Source organism: Castor canadensis, chromosome 1 (assembly GCF_047511655.1).
Source record: "Castor canadensis chromosome 1, mCasCan1.hap1v2, whole genome shotgun sequence".
NCBI classification, from domain to species: Eukaryota; Metazoa; Chordata; class Mammalia; order Rodentia; family Castoridae; genus Castor; species Castor canadensis.
The window spans coordinates 143534785-143544607 of NC_133386.1; the positions used below are offsets into that span (position 1 = coordinate 143534785).

Genomic DNA, 9823 nt, shown 5'->3' on the forward strand with positions numbered 1-9823 from the left:
AAATTTTGTCTCAAGAAAAATTGCCTAAAACTAACTCCAAAATTAAACATTCTCAATCTCTGAAAAAAAAAAAATTAAATTAAATTAAAAAAAATGAAAAGAATAATAATTATCAAAACAAACAAACCAAAAACAATAAAACTTCAAAAGAAAGACAGACAAAGGGATTATAAAATAACTATGGCATTTTATGCAATAACTTGGATGGTAAAATGAAAAATTTCAGCACAAACTGGAAAGTAGCAATAACCAGTTAGAAATTTTATTTTTAAAAATTGTATTAATTTAAAATGCATAGTCAATAGGTAAGGTAACAACAGATTATATCCAGTTGAAGAAATAATAAATTGATATTTATCAGAAGGAAATATTTACAATGAAGCCTGGAGAGATAAGTTGATGGAAAACATGAAAAAGAATATATATTTGGAAAATGATTGTTATGTAACTTAAGCTATATATACATCTAACTGGATATATAGAAGAGTTTGATGTGCGTCGTGAGCAATACTAAAAGAATAATTACCCAAACACAATTCATTAAAAAATAAAAAGCCCACTCGGGAATGTCAAAGAAAAACCACTAGAAAATACAAATAATAAGAAAATCCTCAAAGCAGGCAGAACAAGAAAATATCTTCAAAGGCAAAATTAATAAAACCAATGGCAAATATCTCTAAAAATTCTGTGGAATCAAGAGGGCAATAAAATGATATCTACAAAAATACACTGAAAAAAAATTTTTTTAAATAGTGAAAAAAATGCTAACCTGGATTTTCATACCCACCAAAAACATGTTCTTAAGAGTATAGAAATCTAGGTTGACAGTTTCACTTCTCCACTGCATTTTTAAATGGTATTGTAAAACATCACATACCTACAGCTAACTTCAACAAATGATGTATACAACTTATAATAAAAGTATAAAATTATTTAAAATAATTTTAATTTAAAATACATGAAAACATGTAAGAGGTAGATAGTTTAAAATAATCACTTTTTTAAAAAAAAAATCCTCTACATTTGGACCCTGACTATGCAATAAATATTTTTGTGCATTTGTTGGTTTGTTTTTTTTCATATTGTAATATATATTTAAAATGTAGTAGACCAGATAATCTTGAAGAATAACATTTTAGAATTTATACTGAGATATTCCACAATTCATTTTATAGCTTCACTGATTAAGATGTGGGATACTTGTACTAGAGTATACAACTGACTGAACAATATGGCACAAAAAGCGAACACACACATACCACATTATGATTTATGAAAACATAGCTATGCAAAACACTGGAGAATGCACAGACTTTTTGATAAATGGGGCAAGATCAAATGAATAGCCAATTTATATAAATTGGATACTGAAAAATGAATGATCCTAGTCCCTACAACACTGCCCTTTCAATGTGATGTTTAATATTTCCCATCAAGATATGAGCTTATTTTTCCTACCTCTTGACTTTGAGAAGGAAGAAGACTTCTTTTGAATTAGTAAACAGGATGAAAGCAAGGCTTGAAAAGAGCTTGGGAATTCAAGTTTATCGATGCAGTACTTGAAACTCTGAGAACATCGCAAACGAATCCTAGTTGGCCTGCTAAAGGATAACGGCCTATGAGGCAGAGAACGGAAGTACCCCAGCATCAGATTTCCAATCGCTGGAGGTTGTGGGTGAGACTGTCCATGATTATCCAGCCAAAATATGACTTGACCCACTAGAAAAGGCTCATAAAGATAAAGCAAGATAACCCAGAATGAAATAATTTCTTTAATTTTGACCCAAAAGAAATTCATCATTTTAAGCCACTAATTTTACAGAAGTTAGTTTTGTCATTAAAAGCTAAGTAATGTAACACAGTATTAAGATGCATTTGTAATGTGATTCTAGGATAACATTATAATATGAATTTTACCCTGTGTATAAGAAATCATAAAAATTTTCATATTTTATGGTAATAAACCAATAAGAGTTTCTTGATGAAATATTCAACAATATTTGGTAGACATCAAAATCTTCAAGGAACTAGGGATATTTACTGTATTATGTCATGTGCATCCAAGGTATACTAGATTTTAAAGATGGGGGTAGATATTACTGAAGAATATTAATGAGACTAGATGAGGAGATCTCTAGGCTTTTTAGTCTGAGGAGTTATAGTGGGAAAACCTATCTAATCCCTAAAAAGTATTCAGGAGAAGCAGTGGCCTCAGGGAACATTTGTGTTTCTGACTCAAAAGGAAAAATGAATAGAATGTCAAAAATGATTTAAGATGAAAGTATAATGATGGTCATGACAAACTGATTCCAGAAGATTCTGTGTAATACATTTTGGGATAGTATTAATTAAGAGATATAAAACCATATGGTATTGTGACTCTCTTAGTAATTCCCTAAAACCTAAGCACTTCCTACATTCAAGGCACCATGCTGGGTAAATTCTGAAGAGTAGAATTGAGTTAAATGCCACTGTCAATGAAGAGAATGAGGAAAAGCCTACGCAAAAGCAAAAGAAAATATGCAGAGAATACTAAAAACACAGTAGTCATATCTGAGTTGTTCATACAGAAGACTATCATGGAGGAAATGCATTGAAAAAGAGTTGAAAGAAAGTGGAAATGGGTGACAGTTATTTCATATGTAAGACTTTCCATCACCAACACAGGGATATATGTTGCAACATCATGAAGAACAATTAAAGTTCAAAAGGCTGCTTGGGTATTGAGTGAAAGGCTTTGGCAACAGCAATGATTGTTTATGTGATTGTTTATCACATAAAATTTGTACTGTACAATGGAGAAAGTAGGGATCACAAGAAGAATTTTTAAGCAGAGATTAGATAGAATTAAGTTTGATTTAAGAAAATAAATGTGGATACAAAGGGGAAGCTGCACCCGACAAGGTAGAGATAGGAAACTAGGAAGTAATCTTCTCATCAATCACAGAGAAATAATGATGATAAGAACATAGCAGACCACACCAGAGTGCCTTTTGGACCATAGGCAGTATCACTTTCTCTATGTTAACAACTGAACAGTCTGATTTTGGAAGACAAAAATACCAATTTATTATCTAGTGTATTCAATTGTCCCTCGATCTCTTTCTACCTGCATCCAGGAAAAACAGCACTTACAGAATGTCATGGTAGTTACCATGACTTCCTTCCGGGAAGGAAGACTCTTGGGAAGCACTACTTTTTTTCTGGCTGAGGAAAATAGAATAAGTTTTCTCAAGAAAGAGTGAAATTTTTTTCACACCAAACAGAAGAGTAAACCCATCTCCCCAGATAATCTGTCCACCATTAGTGATAGACTGGGAAGGGCACTCTTGCTGGGTTGGAAGAAATTTCTCCCATTATCTGCAGGTGTGCACATTGCCAATAAACAGACTCTAATGTGTGTCAGGGATCTATTGCTTCATCATTTCTGAACCCCCAGTAGTGACAATGACCAAACTGATTCAGGAGTATCAACCCCCAAACATACTCCTCTCCCTTCAGCATACTTTTCTTCCTCACATTTCATGTGACATTCCCCTCCACTAAGAATGTATGTCTGATACAGTATTTCTCTGCAGAAGCAATAGGGAGGAACAAAGAGTTAGAGAGTCTTAATAATCCCTAGGCCTAGGTTTATACCCAGATGATTCTTAAGACTAAGCTTGGGGATTCTAGGGTACGCCTAGATTCGCCATAAAGTTTTTCTACATGCAACCATGGAGGCTTGGAGCACACAGGCTTGAAGGAGCTCCAAAGAACCATCTTTAAGAACCTCGCTGATGCTGTGATTCTGCTCCAGTTGGGGACTGGGCGAGGAAATATTAGAGGTAAGTATACTTGGATGGGATAAGTGAGAAGTAACAGAGAGGACGAAGAAAAGGAACATGAGAACTGAAGATGACAGTAGCCTTCTTCTCTTTGCTGATGAGTCATCCTGAGCACAATTCTCTTCACAGAACACAACACCTGGGATTGGTACAAATCAAAGGTGAAGACTGTGATATACCAGTCTTCTCAGTAGTATGCAGATATACTTCTGAGTTCTATGCAGAATTTCTAATTTTGTCTCTTTCTGTGCCCTTTATCATCATCTCTATTTCTGCCTATTTTTTCTTCTTTTTCTATTTCTCTCTCTGTCTCTCTCTCTCTCTCATACACACACACACACACACACACTATACACAGAAGTACACACATACACTGTACATTAGTCAAAGCAGAACTTTACAAATACAGTCATATAGTTATGACCACAACTGTTGTCAATAAGAGTGAAAATAGTTCAGGTTAGCAAATTGACCTGTTGGCAGAAAACAAGGGCAGCAACTAAGCTTATTGTTGTTCATCTAAGACAGAAGAAAACTTGCCAGTTACTTTAGTATATTTGGGGTGCTGGTGAAGGTGTGACTGATGTCAACATCCAAATATAATGACATAAGTATTATATATTTGGTCTGCATCATTGTTTGCTTTTCTCTCTTTCATATGCCTATTGATTTCTAAGTTAGCCAATCTATTTTGGCTCCCTGGTTACCACTACTTTATGGAATTATTTACAAGCCTTTGATTCTGTAAACCCAATTCTATTGCTCAAGCAGCCAAACTATACCTGCTTCTCTGGCCTCCCTCACAACTCAGTCTTAAAAGTGCTTGAGTAGAGATGAGTACCCATTCTCATCAACTTCCTTTGACCCACCAAGCTTGGGAAGGTCATAAGAATGAGGAAAGAACATAGTTCCTTTTAAATAGCAAAGTAAGATTATATTAGCATCAACAGAAACCCAGAGCTAAGTATAAATTCGTGACCTGGCACCACTCCTTCACTTTGGCTTATTCTATGAAAACCTTCCTTCACACCTCCTCCATCTCATCTTTAGCCAATCATGGTTTAATTATAAATAATGATCTTTTAAAAAAGTAAATAGCTCTTTTCAGCTACCAAATGGTCTTTTTTAGCATCTTGGGTTAAAATAAAATAAAATATTAGGAGTCATTAATACCATAACTACTATTTTTAGTGTACTTTATGAACTATTTCATTGACATACACTGATCTTCTTTAATGTGAAAACGATAACATTATTTAGATTTATTTCTCCCAATTTTATATGAAAAAAAAATGATCTGGAAAGTAAAGGAATTTGTCAAGGATCTCCAGGTACTAAATGACACAGAAAGATTTCAAACCACTTTTAATCTGAGTGGTTTCAAAGTCCAAACAAATTCTCTTAATATTCTACTAGAATGAGAGACAAAGATGCAGCTGAGTAAAAGGAAATCACAAGCAATGTAGTCTCAGCACTGCTGTGCATTGCCAGAGACGATCTCTGAACATTGTCACTTCAGGTTTTGAAGTGGTCTGTGGGACTGGAATCTTTGACAATGAGCTCCTCTAGACTATGGTGAACCTATTACTTTATCCTCCACAAAATCTTTTCAAATTATCAGCTACACACTGTCTGCCTATGCTGGTAGCACACAGCTATACCAGAGAGAAAGCAAGCCTTCTGTCCAAACCTTTGAGAGGGAAGGTGTACTGATGGGTGATGGACTAAAGTAAAAGATTACTCCCTGGAAACTTTTGCCTGTGCTAGTAAAGGGTCCTGTTAAAAGCCACTGCCCTGAAAATGAGACTGATTCTGAACTTAAATCACACAACATCATTCTAGCTATTTCCTGAGATGTTTCCAACTCAAATTCCACAAACAACCGTCCTCTGATTTCTCAGCCTGGGATCTTTCCCTCAACACTGGCGAACTTTCCTCTTCCTCATACAAGGACTCTCCAGCTTCTGAAGGGTCAAAATATGCTTCTTTTCTGCTCATATAGGACAGTGGATTATTATCTCCTTTTCCTGGATACCTTTACTATGCAGTAAGTACCAGGTAAAGTTAGAGGACAAATGATACGTTCAATGATGTACATAATAAAACATTCTCTCTCTCTCTCTCTCTCTCTCTCTCTCTCTCTCTCTCTCTCTCTCTCTCTCTCTCTCTCTCTTTCTCACACACACACATACGCACACATGTGCACACACACCCTGATAACCAATACTCATATGTCAGCATTAGAGATATTAACATTAAAATCTCCTTGTTCCTTTCCCTGAAGAGGAATTATTGTGTTCGTTCGTAGAAAACAAAGAAGTCAGGTTATGTTATTTTTTTTATAAAGTTGTACAATGTCCTGGGGACACAAATTGTTAAGAGAAGGTAATTTTCTTTGTTATTTTCAAGAAATCAAGGAAGATTCCTTAACAAAAATATAATTTCAGTGTCAACAAAACTTGTTACATATTTGATCTTTTCATACCTGAAGCTAGACATGATTTTGGGCATAAAATATAACTTTATGATATTTATTGGTGTTACATGTTGTAAGGAAGACAAACATAATTTGTCTCATAAGTATTTTTAGAAGAATATCAGAGTACTGTAGAGTAAATAGGAGGCTGGGAATAGGGATTTGGAAACCAAAGCAGTTCCATAAAATGAAGAAACATCAAAAATAACAGTATTCTCATAGAATGAACAAACTGGTCAGAGTAGCAGAGTTTGAAATGAGGGAAATTCTAAGAACATCTCATTGATCTGCCTTATGTCATATTGACTATGTTAAATCCATGAGGAAAATCCCTAAATTTATATCAAATCAAAGCACTAATGATGGTATATGCAACCTTCTCCAGTAAACAACAATCCTCACCAATAAAACCACCAGCCTCCTAGTCTCTATTGTTGGGAGAAATTTAATTCTTGTGACTCCATTTGTGTTTCTCATTCTGCGACTCTTTCTGTGGGCATTACATTATGCCTCACACATACTGTGAGCACATGGGTCTTGCCCGATTGGCTTGTGCACCCATCAAGGTCAACATAATTTATGGGCTCATGGTGATTTCTATTATCATTGTGGACATTGTCTTGATTGCCTCTTCCCATGTGCTTATCCTTCGAGATGTTTTCTGCCTTCCCTCACAAGATGCCCAACGAAAGGCTCTCAATACTTGTGGTTCCCATGTCTGTGTCATGCTGTGCTTTTACACACCAACATTTTTTTCTTTTATGATACATCGCTTTGGCAGAAACATTCCCTGCTACATGCATATTCTTTTGTCTAATCTATATGTGGTTCTCCCACATGCCCTTTACCTATCATTTATGATGTCAAAACCAAGCAGATTTGAGAGTGGGTGGTAAAGATATTTGTGCAAAAAGAATAGTTCTATATAAAGTTTGTGTAAATCTATCTACATACAACCCAAATACTAAAAAGCCGATCTGTCTTTTAAATCTTTTATAGCACTAGATTATGGTTGTCAGATTTTTCATTTTGATTAGAAGTGGTTTAGTGTTGACAGATATCCTAAACTATCTTTATTACCCATTGTCCCCACTTCATTCCATGTATCTGGAAAAGGTTACTGAGACCATGCTGGAGGTAATAGTGGTTTTGGAGGAGACTCTTGCAGTAAGTTGTGAGAATGCTCTCCATTTCTTCTTATATCTTCTCCTTAGGTAAACTTGAATCCTCAAGGGTATTGATCTAATAATATTTTGTAGATAGGCTTAATCCTTCATTCAGTGGCAGTGTCTGAATTATGGCATCTACTCCACCTCAGCTTTCTATTATTTATGATAATCCCAAATTTCCAGAATCTTTGATTTATTTTTATTTTAACATGTACTCATTCTTATTCTTACCATCATTCTCACTCCCTTTATTATTTCTGATTCCTTTTCTCTCTTTTTTCTTTTCTTTTTCATTATTTCTCCATTAAACCAGGTCTTGGTTAATTGTGGAATTTGACAGACTACTGTGTAGGCATGAAGGAAATGCAATATTCTTTTTTAACATGGTAGGCAGTCAGTCATTTTAGATGTGAATGACAGTATGTGTCCCATGTCTAATTTCAATTTTATTTTATTTTAAATATTCCATTGCTTGATGTGCCATTTATCTTCAGATACACAGGACTTCATAAAATTTAGAAAACAATATTGGGTTCATTCTATGGTTTAAGCATAAGACAAGGTTCAAAGTATCTATTTGATATCAAGCTTAAAATAATCTCAGCATAATTTATTAATCCTCCAATATTTAGTCTCATTTCTAAACTCTAGATGTGGCTGGGGAATGTAGTTTGCTTTAAAATAGATCAAAAGGGCACTGAACTGAAATCTGTGACTCTTGCTTAGAAATAAGAAGTGCCCTCATGTCCTATATTTAACACCATTGTCTAGGTCTATATGACAATACAAAACACTCAAAAGTACACAAAAGTAGATTAGTAGGAAATAGAGGACAATAGATCCAAAATACAAAGCAACATTATCTATTCAATTTCTGTGAATATTAGCAGTTCTTGTTCTAAAACAATAGCTAAGCACAATTCCTGCTTCCTATAATACCTTCTGGCATTTCTTAAGTCTACATGAATGAATTATACTTTAATTTTTACACCCTAAATTTTGTAAAAGCATTGCAAATTTATTTCCTTATGTATTTCCATTGGGAAAATTGAAAATTCATTGAAACCTCATCTATCCCTTTTATCTTACAAATAAAAAGACAGAGACCCAAAGAAACACAAACACTTGTGTGTACATAAAATGTATAAAGAGGACAAATCTTTATCATTGTTCTCATGTAACAAGGGAAAGAAGATCACCCAGTTAAATTCTCTTGCAAAAATATCTTAACTCTTATAGATTTAAGTAGAAAATATTTCATGTGTGTGTGTGTAGGTGTGTGTGTTTGTGTGTGTGTGTGTGTGTGTGTGTGTGTGTGTATCTCCAACATGGGTCCCAGGTAGAGGTGGCTTAAAAAGAGGAGATGAAAAATACCCTATGGTTGGCATTGATAAATAGAAAAGACTACAGAAACTTTAAGTATCAGTGCAAGTAGAATAGTACTAGTGAGTAAATTTGGCCCGGTTTTTATTACTGTACTGTCAATAATATCTGTACCACGCCTAAACATGATAAATAAAAACAAACTTTATTCTTCTACCCATGGTATTAAAGGGTCAGTGGCACATATAAGGCAATTTCCTGATTAAATATATTTGTGGGAGTGGGAGAAATCAACTATCAGCATGACAGCATGCCCAGCGTGGTTAGAGTACACAGTGATTCTGACTCTAAAATGATTCATGACCAAATGGCAGTATAAGCTTAGACCTAGCTGAACAGAGCCCCTGTCCTAGGATTCCTTGTCAAGGAAATTCTGTGCTTTGGATAGTCATCTCAAAAGTTTCTAAGTCCATTTATGATGCATGGGCTCAGCAAGGCTTATGTGCAAGGGCCCTGAGCCTGAACAAAACATACATAGTTCTGATTCTCCTCTTCAGAGAACTCTGTCACTTTCTTCTTCCTACACCCACCAAAGTCAGCCATTTTTCTTAAAGCTCTGTGGACCATGCCTAGATGTTCCTGGGATCCCATAGTTAGGAACATAGTAGTTTGGTGAAGAGACAAAACTCCCTCTATAGTTTTCTTTCATGAAATTACATAAATTGAGGCCACCACACTAGAAGGGTGCTGACAAAATGATTTGAGATGATTATCATTCATGTCAGAAACAAGATACATTTTTGACTCTGATTTTCCAAAGGCCTACTGCTGAATCTTAAGTTCAAACAATGTGCTACAGCTATATGGCAGGTCTTATTCATTCTGGTTCAAATGCTCATGCTATATTCTATTATATCACAGTGTTAGAAATATCTTTAAGATATTGAGGTGTCACAAGATAGATGATGCTACTCAGAAGTCAATAAGCAAGGAAAAATTTATATCTGCAGAAGGGTGCACCACACCAG

The 9823-nt window shown here is 34.9% G+C and overlaps 1 pseudogene; it reads left to right on the forward strand.

Moving 5' to 3' along the window:
- Nucleotides 1–6622: 6622 nt before the first annotated feature.
- LOC141425751 (olfactory receptor 52E4-like) lies at nt 6623–7186 on the forward strand (annotated as a pseudogene).
- The last annotated feature ends 2637 nt before the right edge of the window (nt 7187–9823 follow it).